The sequence below is a fragment of the Microcaecilia unicolor genome, chromosome 6, assembly GCF_901765095.1.
Source record: "Microcaecilia unicolor chromosome 6, aMicUni1.1, whole genome shotgun sequence".
Lineage (NCBI taxonomy): Eukaryota > Metazoa > Chordata > Amphibia > Gymnophiona > Siphonopidae > Microcaecilia > Microcaecilia unicolor.
Window position 1 is genome coordinate 259,824,764 of NC_044036.1, and position 14,710 is coordinate 259,839,473.

The window sequence follows — 14,710 nt, forward strand, 5'->3', positions numbered from 1 at the left end:
GGGAAGTCAATTAAAAGTCTGAGCTAACAGAGCAGATTTTGATGACTCTAATTATCAGATAATTGTATTATCTCATTCACTGGTGCGATGCTCTATGAAGGCGCATGAGGGAGGGAAGCCGGAAACGGGAGAAATCCTCCTGGAAAAATTCTTCATGCAAAACATGAATTGCATTGAAATGGAGAGCTCATTATTGTTCTTTTTTTATGTTTGAAATGCTATACTATTTGCATACTAAATTGTGGAAGATTACGTCTGATTATTTAGCTGGTTCTATTAGTTTAGATGATCCAGGCATGCAGGTTAATGTAATGAGTTTGGGCAACTTGAAAACTGTTAGACATTGTTTTAGAGGACTGCTATGATGTTGATGATGATGGTTTCTTTCATTTTGTTAATGAAATGGAAAAAAAGCTAACACAAGTTTATCCATGTTTTCATTTGTTTTGTATACAAAAAAAACATCCCCTCTTGTAAACTGAATGTATTTTAATTGTAAAAAATAAAAGCACTCACAGCTTCACAAAACATTCCCCAACTCCTTGAATGTATACCATCCTAAGGGGCCCTTTTACAAAGCTGCGGTAAAAAGTGGCCAGTAGTGTGGATGTGTGAAAATTGCAGTGTACCGAGGCCACTTTTACCGCAGCAGGAATTTCCATTATTTTAAATGGAAATTGTAAATGGCCATGTGCTAATATAAATATTGGTACGTGGCTAACTTGGTAGTAATCGAACAGCATGTGCTGATGGCTGATTGCTGGGCATGCTTACTCCCTGCCTCACATACTAGAAAACAGAAAAATATGTTCTGGAGTAGGAAATTCTGGGTGACAAACACAGAACTACCACAGAACGCCATGGTGCGTCATATGGTAGTGCTGTTTTGCTGCAATACCCATGCGGTAGCTCTACCGTTCCTTTGTAAAAGGACCCCTTCCAACTGCAACAGGAGAGATCCTCAGCCACTTCTGCCCTACTGGTGTCATACTTCAGAATAATGCTGGGCATGGTGCTGGGTAATCTAAGTCTGACACTATTTTTGGGATATTGGTGGGACAATATTAACTGTGGATTGTTCTGCCCTATTTGCACCCCTTGGATGGGGTGTTAAGGCTTGGGGAGACACAGATGAGTCTTTGGGGTGGTAAGTTGTTCTGCAAAGCCCAGAGAAGTTTCCTTTATGTCTTGGTGCATTGAAGTCAGAAGAGTCAGGGCTGGCAGCCAGTTTTATGTGTGCTGTGAACAATAATGCCCTTCAAATAAATGAAAAGAAATTAAAAAAAAACCCCAACCCCCGCCAGCCGAGATCCGCTTCCTCCTCTTGAGTCCTACCTTTAAAAATATTTCTTCAGCTGGCGGGGGACTCCAACCCCCTCCAGCCGACCTGAGATCTTCTTTAACTTTCTTCTATCTTCGTCCTCCGCGTGGCCGACATGTTGCTGCTGTTGTGCAAAGCTGAAATCCAGTTTCGGAGTCTGACTGACGTCGTAACGTGCTGCGACATCAGACTCCGAAACTGGATTTCAGCTTTGCACAACAGCAGCAACACGTCGGCCACGCGGAGGACGAAGATAGAAGAAAGTTAAAGAAGATCTCGGGTCGGCTGGTGGGGGTTGGAGTCCCCCGCCTGCTGAAGAAATATTTTAAAGGTAGGATTCGGAGGAGGAAGCGGATCTTGGCTGGCGGGGGTTGGGGTCCCCCGCCAGCAAAAGTAAGCGACGGCGGGGAGCGAGGGTTGGCAGCGGGAAGGGAGGGGGTGTCCGGCAATGGCAGGGAGGGGCTAAAATGTGCCCCCTCCCTCTGGCTCTGGCCCCCCCCCTACCGCCGGAGTCCAGATACGCCCCTGATATTGTGGAGATTGATGAGGAAAAAACAAACTTGCTAAACAAATAATTTTGTTCTATGTTCATGGAATAAAATCTTGGAGAAGGATCGCGATTGGTTGGCAAAGGTACATATGAGAATGGAGTAGATATCTCACTGTTCATGGAAGTCCAACTGATGGCAGGCTACTTTCAAGACAAAATAATCAAACTTAAGAATACTTCCCCCACATTGCTGCCTTCTATTATCAGCAATCAAGATTCCTCAGAGTTATTCTCACCTACCACACAAATCAATTCAACTTTCTGCAATACTAAGACAACTTTTCATCTTCCATCCTGTTATGAACTTCAACTTACTATAATGTCACTTAACTCCACCATGTCTCCAGCCAATCATGTCCCATTAAACTTGATTAAACGATTTCTAGACACATTCCTTCCATTTATTCACAACATGGTTCAGCTTAGTCTTCAATCAGGAGAAGTCCCAAGACCCTGGAAATCTACAATTATGTATCCCAAAATTAAAAATACTTCACAGTCTTCTTCTGATCCCAGTAATTTTCGCCCAATCGCAGTCCTTCCATTTCTAGCTAAAGTGGCAATCCTTCCATTTTTAGCTAAAGTGGTGGAAACTGTGGTCCAAAATCAACTCTCTGATTATATAAAAAAAATTAATACATTTCACCCACATCAATCTGGTTTTTGCAAACATCTTAGCACTGAAACAACTCGTTCAGGCATCACCACATATATCAAACCTACCTAGACAGATTGCACTCTGTTTTTCTTCTCTCTTTAGATCTCAGTGCTTCATTTGATCTCATTGACCATTCACTATTACTTCAGGGTCTACATGCTATCGTTCTCTTTGGAGTTGTTCTAAATTGATTCCAATCTCATTTTAGTGACCGCCAATATTGTATTCATCATAATATCTCTATCTCTATACCTTACTCTTCAAAATCCGGTGTCCCACAGGGTCCCATACTATCTCCTCTTTTATTAAACATTTTCCTCTTTCCCGTACTTACTTTAACACAGTCTTTTGGTTTTACTTTATATGTATATGCTGATGACATTCAATTGCTTTCAATAATAACTTTATCCCTGCAGTATTTTCTAACCTCAATGATAATCTACTTAAAATAACAATTTGGCTTTGAGAATATCATCTAATTCTTAATCCTGACAAGTCTAAACTTCTACTATTTACTAACTGCTTGATTCAAAAACCTAGCTTTCCCATTTGCCTTTGTAATACCCCTATTTCATAATCCTCAACCACTCATATCTTGTGTGTTCTCATTGATAAGAAATTTAACATCCAGACACAAATAAGGCAAGTAGTAAAGAATTTATTCTTCAGATTAAGACTTATTCATTCTATACAGTCTCTCTTGCATTCCTCAGCTCTTACTATTTTGGTTCACTCACTTGTCATTTCTCAAATTGATTACTGTAATTTGCTTTACAAGGGCCTTCGTCTTAAAGACATACATTGTTTACAATTTGTATAAAATATTGCCATTCAACTAATCCATAAAGCAAAAAAATTTAACCATGTAAACGCCGCTGCTAAACAACTCCCTTTGGCTCCCAATGACTCATTTAATTATGTACAAACTTCTTCTTCTTCTGGTTTTCAGAACCCCGGCTTCAAAAGATCCTCTTTATCTCTATCATCTACTACTTCAATAAGTCCCTTTATGTTCTCTCCACTCCCAGGACCACAATCTACTCATGGTTCCAACTTATAAACAAATCCTTCACGAACACACTTGTGCCTCCATTTTCTCTGTTCAAGGTCCCTAGCTTTAGAACCTTCCACCTACCACCTTACAACATCAAACCTCCTTACCAGCTTTCAAGTCAGAACTTAAGACTTTTTTTTAAATTTCAGAACGCATTTCATTAAACTCCTCTTTTTCATAGAGTACTCGATTATCATTCTGGAAGAACTAAGAGTGTCCCCAATATTTGTTCCCTCCCCTTCTTTTTTTCAATATACAGTATGGAGTTCCCCCCTTTTTACCTTAGAACATAAGAACATAAGAGTAGCCATACTGGGTCAGACCAATGGTCCATCTAGCCCAGTATCCTGTTTTCCAAACAGTGGCCAAGACAGGTCACAAGTACCTGGCAGAAACCCAAATCTTGGCAACACTCCATACTACAATTCCCAGGGCAAGCAGTTGCTTCCCCATGTCTTCCTCAATAGCAGACTATAAACTTTTCCTCCAGGAATTTGTCCAAAACGTTTTTAAACCCAGATTGCTAATTGCTGTTACCACCTCCTCCAGCACCACTCAAGCATCAATCAAATAGTCTGCATGCCCAAATTTGCATGCACAATTTTTAGCACAATATATAGAATTGGGGGTATGTGTGCACATACATTTATATATGCTTGTTTTCTGGCCATACCAAAGGAGTCTAAGCACAATAAGCACAAATCCAGTATACGTTATTAAACTTAAATTCACATAAAATAAAAATTCAATGCAATTCAAACTCAATTCAGTTTGATTCAATTCACTGCCCTTACTGCAGATCGGGAGAGGGACCTTGGGGTGATAGTGTCCAAGGATCAGAAGGTGACGAAACAGTGTGACAAGGTGGTAGCTGTAGCCAGAAGGAACTAGGCTGCATAGAAAGAGGCGTAACCAGCAGAAGAAAGGAGGTGTTGATGTCCTTGTACAAGTCGTTGGTGAAGCCCCACTTGGAGTATTGTGTTCAGTTTTGGAAGTCGCATCTTGCTATGGATGTACAAAGACTTGAAGCGGTCCAGAGGAAGATGAGAAAAATTATATGGGGCTTGTGCCAAAAGATGTATGAGAAGAAACTGGAAGACCTGAATATGTATACCTTAGAGGAAAGAAGGGCCAGGGGAGATATGATACAGATGTTTAAATACTTGAAAGGTATTAATATAGAAACAAATCTTTTCCAGATACAGGGAAACGTAAAAGTAGAGGACATGAATTGAGGTTGTGGAGTGCTCAACTTAGGAGTAATATAAGGAAAAAAATTTTTACAGAGAGGGTGGTCAGTACCTGGAATGCCCTCCCAATGGAGATGGTAGAGACAAAAATGGTGACGGAATTCAAAAGGTGTGGGATGAACACAGAGGATCTTTAATTAGAAAATAGATGGTATTAAAAAAAAGAAAACTTAAATGGCTGCATGTGTGTGGATGTGTTGAGTGGCGCTTAGATGGCAACTCCAGCTGTGAATAACTAAGGCTGGTGCTGGGCAGACTTGTATGATCTGTGTCCCATATATGAGAATCCAGTTTAGGATGGGCTGGAAAGGGCTTCAATGGCAACTTCAGTATCTGGAACATGAGGACAATGTCCGGCAGAGTTTTATAGTCTGTGTCCTGCACATGATGAGATGTATTTAAAAAAAATAGAAAACTTAAATGGCTGCATGTGTGTGAATGTGTCAAGTGGCGCTTAGATGGCAACTCCAGCTGTGAATAACTAAGGCTGGTGCTAGGCAGACTTGTATGATCTGTGTCCCATATATGACAATCCAGTTTAGGATAGGCTGGAGTGGGCTTCAATTGCACCTGCAGTAATTGGAACATAAGGACAGTGCCAGGTGGACTTCTATGTCCCAGAAATCGCAAAGAAAGACCATGATCAAGCATTTATATCACATTCATTGTTGGTTTAATCATGAACTGATAATCAGTGTGAATGTTGGGCACACTGGATTGACCATTCAAGTCTTTCTCTGTCATCATTTACTATATTACTATGATATAGAATGGAAATTTTATTCCATGTGGATGGCAAATTTATAAAGGGGTTTATAGGTTTAAGCACAAAGAAGGCACCTATCTGGAGCTTATTCCATAAAAGAAAGTAGGTGTCTACTTTCCTTTAAAGAATTTTAATGTAACAGGTCAAATATGCACCTGTGTTTTAGATGCAACCACTTATTCCAGCTATAAATCTGGTGTAAATACTTTCATCCAGATTGTTTTAAAACACCCCGCACTCTAAGACTCCACCCATATGTACATCTACCTGCATTATGGACTAGATACTATATAGGATGCTAAAAATTAAGTGCCAAAATATATGAGCACTAAGCGCTACTCAATAAATGACACTCTGAATTGAGTAAAAACTCTAACCACTATAGGAGAGTACAAACTCTGAAAGTAATAATCTCTAAACCTAATAAATAGAGTTTATATATTGAATAAGTTTGGAGGTGTCCCTTTAAATGGGTGAAAACAATTTATTCCACCCCATATACAATCTGAATCTAACAAATGGAACCTCAAACCTCCTAGCAAGAGGCCATGCCAAATATTGCCAATCTCTTGTATATAAAGGAGTAGGTTAATATCATAGGTTCCAATTTAAGAGAGACAAGAGAGAAAAAGATCCCAACGTAAAAACTCATACAATATGAGAAAACCGTATAGGATAAAAAACTCTTTCTCTCTCCCAAATAGAATAAATCAAAAGGACACCAACAAAACCCAAATTACCCAAAACTGGCCCCAGCCTAAACCCGACTACCTAAGGAGCCCCCTAGGGCAAAAAACTTGCAGTGCAATAAATAATAACAAAATAGTAACAAAAGACCTATCTAAAACTGTATAAATAGTAAGGTCAAAACTACTTAGCTTATTGCTGGAATAACTGCTTCAAAAAGATGAAAGTCCAAATCAAAAAGTCCCCCCGGGTAGGGCTCCGGAGCCTTGAAAATTAGTAGAGCGGCGAAAAAACGCCGACCCTTCTTGTGTGATGGCGAAAATATCGCCAACCCTTCTACAAGAGCGCCTTGTTTCGCCAACCTCGTGGCTGCCTCAGGAAGGGCGCTTCACATCCATCTAAAACATTAATACCAATCAACACTGAAAACTAAAGCTCAGTAATATGGAACTCAAAGGTATTAATGAATTTTGGGCATGAAGATTTACACCAATTTAAACCTAGTATAAATCCTTGCACCTAAATTAGGTGCAGATCAGCTTGATTCTGTAACGCTGTGTGCAAATTACAGGAATATACCTGACCTGCCAATGCCCCGCCCATGGTCACGCTCCCTTTTCAGATCCACACATAAAAATTTGCACACGCATCTTTATAGAATAGAAACTATAAAGATGCAAGTGTAAATTCCAATTATTGGCAATTAGCACTGACAATTGATGGTTAGCGCTGATTAGTTCATTAAACAATTAAATTGCATGCACAAATTGAGTGCATGCCCAAATTTGCATGCACAATTTTTAGCACAATATATAGAATTGGGGGTATGTGTGCACATACATTTATATATGCTTGTTTTCTGGCCATTTACAGGCATTGTTGGCACTTAAGTATTTGTGCCCTCTTTATAGAATTACCCCAGAGAGGGGTTCCACTCCTATCTTGAGAACAGAGAATTTAGGGTCTTCTGGCCCCAGATGCTGTCTTCATCTATGTCTTTCTCTAGGCTCCATTCAGGACCTTATGCTCCTTAATATCTTTCTGGATGCCCTTTTCCTTTCCTTTACTTCAGTCTCTTTACACTGATGATATCCAACTTCATTATCCTCTTGATTCCTAAATGAATTAAAGATTAGTACCAGTAAATCCAAGTCCATTTTTGTAATGGTACTCCTCATTTCCCTTTCTCTTTTGCATGCTATTAAAGGTACTCATCTCCCTCTCAAGAATTCCATGAGAATCTAGAGGTTCATACTTGACAAGGTTCTTAATTTTCACCAACAAATCTCTTCTGTCATCCAGAAATGCTTTTTCACACTAAAACAAATACACTCTGCTCTGTCCTAGGTCTTTCATCTCTGCATATTTTGTTCTTTGTCTTGGTTATTTCTAAGTTGAATTATTGCAATTCTTTAAACCAAGGACTCACTTTCTTCTCAGCTGTGATGGCTTCAAATGATATATAAACTATATGCTACAAAATGGATTCTTCCCAAGGGAAAAAGGTAACATTTTACTCACCCCTATACCCAAGGATGCAAAGAAAAATGCAAATGAACTAATGAACTATAGACCAGTAGCATCCATCCCCTTAATTACCAAAATAACAGAAGGCATAGTGACCAAACAACTCACAGACTATCTAAACAAGTTCTCGATATTACACGATTCTCAATCAGGATTTCGCTCTTATCACAGTACTGAAACTGTACTAGTCACGCTCATGAACAAATTCAAACAATTGATAGCAAACGGCAACAACATTCCAGCAGCGTAGCGTCAGTGAAGGAGGCGGCACTCCCGACGTCGCTAGCCTTCCCTTTGCTGTGTTCCACCTTCTTCTGACGTCAAGGAAATGACATCAGAAGAAGGCAGAACACAGCGAAGGGAAGGCTAGAGATGTCGGGAGCGCCGCCTCCTTCACTGACACTGTGCTGCTGGACCGCCACGGAGGTAAATTTAAAAAGAAAAGGGATGTTGGGGGGGGGGGGGAGAAGAGGGCGGGAAGTTGAACAATGGGAGCGGGAGGGCGAGCGAGGTGAGCATGGTGCGGTGGCACCCCCCAGAGGGAAGCGCCCCCCGCCATGCTTACCTCGCTTACCGTGTTGGCACAGCCCTGCTCATAGACCCAACACACAAACCACCAGGATTCTTTATCAGTCCAGACAGGCAGAGTCAATAAACTAAAAATGTTTATTGTCAGATCTTTAACAGTGAACAAAAAACGTGCAATCAGCAAATAATAACAGGTAACTGAAATATGGATCAATTATAAAACTATCTAAACATTTGTTTACTTTCTAAATAGTACCTGGGGAAATCAGGAAATATAGCTGCTCACCAGTTATCAAATGTAACTGTTTTACAGGGCTTCAGCAAAGATTTATTTTCAGGAAGTAAACAAATGTTTAGTTTGTGTTACAATTAATCCATATTTCAATTACCTGTTATTGTTTGCTGATTGCACATTTTTTGCTTATTGTTCAGTTTTTAAAGACAATAAATGTTTATTGCCTCTGCCTGTCTGGACTGATAAAGAATCCTAGTGGTTTGTGTGTTGGGTCTGTGAGTGCTTTCTGGGAACTGTGGGACCCCTGGGATTGTGACCCTAATAAACTAGAAATCACGGGGATAATTTGAGAGTGGGATACTTACCCAGAGGCGGTTGTAACCCAGTCGATAGGATGACTGTGCTAGTGTAGAGCACAAGTGGCAGGTGCAGGCGGACCTGATCTGTGCTGGGGATAGACCCTCTAAGTGGCCACGGGGTAATCCCAGGTCAGTGACTAGGTTTTTCTTGACAGAGCATCATTTAGTTTTAAATATTAGTAAGACCTGTACTTGTTGGATCACAGAAAAGGGGGAGGTACCTAATATTACCTCCCTAGTTTGGGGAATATCAGTTACCCCGGTTGACTTCTTTAGATATTTGGGGATCGTGGAGGGGCATTTTTGAAAGGTCATCCAAGTCTGAATTAGGACATCCTCACGAAGTCGTCCAAAATCAGGTAGGTATAATCGAAAAATAATATGAACATCCTTAGACATTTCATTATCACAGTGTGAAACATCCAAATCAGGGAAGCCCAAAGTATAGTAAAAAAGGATGCCCATCTTCTAGAACCGCCAAAGGAAGTCACCAAGACAAATGACATTCACTGTACTTGTCAACATTTGTCATCCTTCTGCGGTTCTACGAAGGAAGGGAGAAAATACACTTTTTTTATGTGGGTTCTGGCCTGATATACAGTCAAGGCCCACATAAAGATAAGCAGATTAATTTAGGACAGCTTTTAAGCTGTCCTCACTTCACCCACTTACCTTATGCGGGCCACATCTGAATATTGCCAGCACCAGCATAAGTCCTAGCTCCTCTCCAGCATTGCCCCGTGGCCTGCCCTTGACTGGCTATCTTTTTTGGGGACCAGTCAGAGGTGATTTTCAGTGGCACTCCTCACTTTAATGCCACTAAATATCCATGGTTTGGTGGTGACAGGTGATTTAAGCCTTGTGAGCTGGTCACCCTTCCAGGCTCTGACCAGGGCTGACCCTACTTGGCTTCCTTCACACACAATCACGGTTGGGCTCTACATTTCCCAGTGATTCCCTAGGAGTCTGCCTCAAACACAGGGGAGTTCTCTGCCTCCTCTTCACCTTTCACAAAGGTTCACCAACAACAGGCTTCTTATAACTAAAGGTTTCATTAGTTGCCATTTAACATGATCTTCATGGCTTATTCCTTCATTAACGTAAACATTTCTTCTTCAATTCAAACATTTAAAGCAGTTCCTCAAAATTTCACAGTTCAAACAGCCAAACAAAAGCATTTAATTTTCTTTCTCAGAGGGCAGTGCAGCTGTCACCATTTCAGCAGAGAGCTTCAAAAGTCCACAGAGTTCAGCCAGTACCTTCAAGGGGATCTTCTTCCTCCAGCTCCCATGTCTCCAGCCCCCCTCCCCTTCTCTTTCACCACACAGGCAGGTATAAGGTGTTGAATTAGCTTCTACACCCCTTTAGGCTCTTCCCCCTAATTCCAGGCAGGACCCAGTCCATAACCACCTACACCTATTTCCAGCCCAGGACTCTCCTTGGTCCTAGCAACCTCCACCTGGACATTCCCCTACTGGCTCCCTCTAGTGACTCATCCTGGACATTTTTCTCCATTTTTATGGAAACAGCACCCGCTAGTGGCCTACCCAGGACAGGACAGCCCCTTATTCTTCACAGCCTGCAGGAGAGACTCCTGCCCACTTAAATCACTTTGAATATCAGTCCTATAGTTTTTTAAGAGTGCTCAGAAAGATCTATATGAAAGATTTATGTGAATCCTCCAACCTGAGATTTTGAGGAAGTAAGTTCCAGAGAGCAGAAGAAAGGAAGAAAAATGCAGAGGAATGTGTAGACTCCCACATTGCCTTTGAAGGTGGGGGCAAGACAAGTCTATTATCAGTTAAAGAATGAAATGTACGGGATGGTGTATAGTAGGGTTACCATTTGGCTCCAGAAAAAGGAGGACAGATTATGCCACTCCAGGTTTTACTTCCAATGCTTTCAATGGAAGTAAATTCTGGACTGGTTCAATCTATCCTCTTTTTTTTCTGGAGCTATATGGTAACCCTATTATAGGGAACAACCTGAGTTGCTAAATAGGAGGGAGTAGCTGCATGCAAAACTTTATATGACATTACAAGAATCTTTAATGCAATATTCAATTGGAAGCCAGTGCAGATGTTGCAGCAACGGGGAGATATGATCATGTCATTTTGCATTGCATATAATCTAAAGAGAATCCACATGCGTAGAGAACTCAGTAGATCCCACGAAGCATAAAGTGAAAATAAAAAGAGGTGGGAATATAAACCAGGCTATCCAAAAAAACTGGAACCAACCAAAGTCAATTGAATATTAAGACAAAAAATGTTTATTAATTTCACATTAAAAATGACTCGACACAATGTTGTGTTTCGGCCTGGTGGCCTACATCTCAAGTAAAAAATCTGCAGGCAAAGACACAAATGGTCTTAAAAAAGACTGTTTGGAAAATGAAACATCTGTCACTGCAGTCTGCAAAAAAGCAATACAATTACAAAGATTCTTGTAATGACATATAAAGTTTTGCATGCAGCTACTCCCTCCTATTTAGCAACTCAGGTTCTTCCCTATAATAGAGTTACCATATGGCTCCAGAAAAAAGACGATAGATTGAACCAGTCCAGATTTTACTTCCACTGAAAGCCTGATGTAGGCCAACAGGCCGAAACACAATGTTGTGTCGAGTCATTTTTAATGTGAAATTAATAAACATTTTTTGTCTTAATATTCAATTGACTTTGGTTGGTTCTAGTATTTTTGGATAGCCTGGTTTGCATTGCATATAATACATGCTGCAGTGTTTTGGAGGGTTTTAAGACATTTAATATTGACCCCAGTAAGAGTTACAGTAATCATAGTGGGAATTTACGTAAGCATAACACAGAGATGAGAGTGAAACTGAATCCAGAATATTATGAACTGCTCTGAGTTGACAAAGAAAGAAAAAAACCTGATTTCAGAATGTGGGATATTTGAGGTGTGAAAGATAATGCTGAGTCCAAAGTATCCATAGGTACCTAAAAGAAGTGACAGGAGTTACTTGTCTGTCAAAAAGCACCAGCATCAATGAAGGAATGGAAGAGGAAGAACCTGTGATCCAACAAGCTACCGTTTTACCAGGATTGAGAATCAGAAGATGTTCTTTTAGTCAACTGGCTACACTATGCAAACAGTTATGAAGGGGGCTTAGGTCAAGAGATGTAGAAGTAGTATAGAAGACTAAAAGGAAGTCATCAGCATACGAATAGGGACTAATACCATAGGTCTGAATATGTAGTGCGAGAGGAGGGGTCTAGGCCATGAGAGGCCATCCATTTGTATGACACCTTGTGCTCTCACAGCCCTCTGTGGTCAGTGTACTGTCCTACTTGTACACTCCTATGTCAGGTATGCATGTGGCATAGGGATTAGGGCTGTGATCCCTCAATGTAGGAGACACTGGTTTTATTCCCAGTGTGTGTCTTTCTGGGTTGCTCTCTTATTTATCCTGCCTTAGCTGCTGCAATGTGCTGGGTGGGCATGGGTGACATGCTGGCCATTTTTGTTTGGATCACAGAAGTGTGCTGCCTTACATCCCTTCTCCCCTCCCCCTTCCTTTCCATGTCATCTCATAGGTTTGGGTTTGGCTGCAACACCTTCTAGAGGATATGGGAATTGTGGTCACACTGTCATGAGGGTAGCTGCATACTCAGGACTTGATCTAGGACAGTGCTGTTATAGGAGTGCAATGTCAGTGGTACTTACGTCAGGCCCTTATGCATTCCCTCATGTGCCAGATAAAGCCTGGAACTTCCCACTGTATTTTACACTATTGGTGGCTGAGCGCCTCAAGGTTCCTGTGGATGCCAAATCTACAAAACCTTTTTGGAGTCACATACATTATATTTTTTTATGACATGCTGTGCAATGCTCCTCACATAGCCTGTGACAGATGGCTACAGCCAGATTGGGGGAGGGGGGAGGTGAGGGGTGGGTATGCAGTACACAGGCACAAGTGCTGTGTGAGCTGAGGTGGCCATGGAGACAAGGGGTGGCATGGTGGTCTTCCCATGGAGCATGTGCACTGTTGCTGGGAAGTGGGGTTGGGCAGCAAGGTAAACCAGATGTGCCTAGGGGTGCTTCAATGTACTCTAGTGAGCTGCTACCAACATTTCCATTAGTATATAGGCATGAAGCAACATGCTGGTGCTGGGGGAGGGAGGAAGGGGGTCAAGATTTGTGCAGCCCCTCATTTCTGCATTGAAGGATAGTGGAGGGGGCCCCATAATTACTTCTCATTGGATATTCTGGACTTTCTGATGTCATATATGTTTTTTTTAATTCATAAGAACATAAGAATAGCCATGCTGGGTCAGACAAAATGCTTCATCAAGCCTAGTCTCCTGCTTCCAACAGTGGCCAATCCAGGTCACAAGTACCTGGCAGAAACCCAATTAGTATCAACATTCCATTCTACCAATCCCAGGGCAAGCAGTGGCTTCCCCCTTGTCTATGTCAATGGACTATGGACTTTTCCTCCAGAAACTTATCCAAACCTCTTTTACACCCAGATGCACTAACCATTGTTACCACATCCTCCGGCAGTGAATTCCAGAGCTTAACTATTCTTTGAGTGAAAACAAATATTTACTCCTATTTTTTTTAAGTATTGCCATGTAATGTCATTGTGTGTCCCCTGGTCTTTGTACCTTTTGAAAGAGTGAAGAATCGATTTACTTCTACTTGTTCTACACTACTCAGGGACTTTATATATCTCAATCATACCCCCCCCCCCCCCCCCCTCAGCCACCTCTATTCCAGGTTGAAGAGCCCTAACTTCTTTAGCCTTTCTTCATATGGGAGGAGTTCCATCCCCTTTATCATTTTTGTAGCTCTTCTTTGAACCTTTTCTAATTCTACTATATATTTTTTTGAGATACGGTGACCATAATTGAACGCAATACTCAAGGTGAGGTCGCACCATGGAGCAATACAGAAGCATTATAATATTATTGGTTTTATTTTGCATCCCTTTCCTAATGATACCTAGCATCCTGTTTGCTTTTTTGGCCACCTCCGCTCACTGGGCAGAAGATTTCAGTGTATTGTCTACAATGACACCTAGATCTTTTTCTTGCATTCTGACTCCTAAGGTGAACCCTAAAATCAGGTAACTATGATTCAGATTATTCTTCCCAATGTGCATCACTTTGTATTTGTCCACATTAAGTTTCATCTGCCAAGATGCCCAGTCTTTCCATTTCCTAAGGTCTTCTTGCAATCTTTCACATTCCGCATATGTGTTTTGACAACTTTGAATAGTTTTGTGTCATTTGCAAATTTAATCACCTCAATTGTCATTACATTTTCCAGATCATTTATAAATATGTTAAACAGCAGTGGTCCCAATTCAGATCTCTGTGGCACTCCTGCAGCACTATTCACCCTCCTCCATTGAGAAAAATGTCCATTTAACCTTATACTCTGTTTTCTGTCCAATAACCAATTCCCAATCTACAGAAGGACACTGAGGGGCATAATCGAACGTGAACGCCCATCTCCATGAGCATCTATCTCCGAGGACGGGTACGTGAAGGGGTGGGCCAGACCGTATTTTCAAAAAAGATGGGCGTCCATCTTTTTTTCGATAATATGGTTTGTGCCGGACAAATGCATCATATTTGGGCGGATTTGAGCTGGGCGGTATCGCTTTTCAGCGATAATGGAAACTGAAGGCGCCCAGTTCAAAAACGAACAAATCCAAGGCATTTGGTCATGGGAGGGGCCAGGATTCGTAATGCACTGGTCCCCCTCACATGCCAGGACACCAACCGGGCACCCTAGGGGGCACTT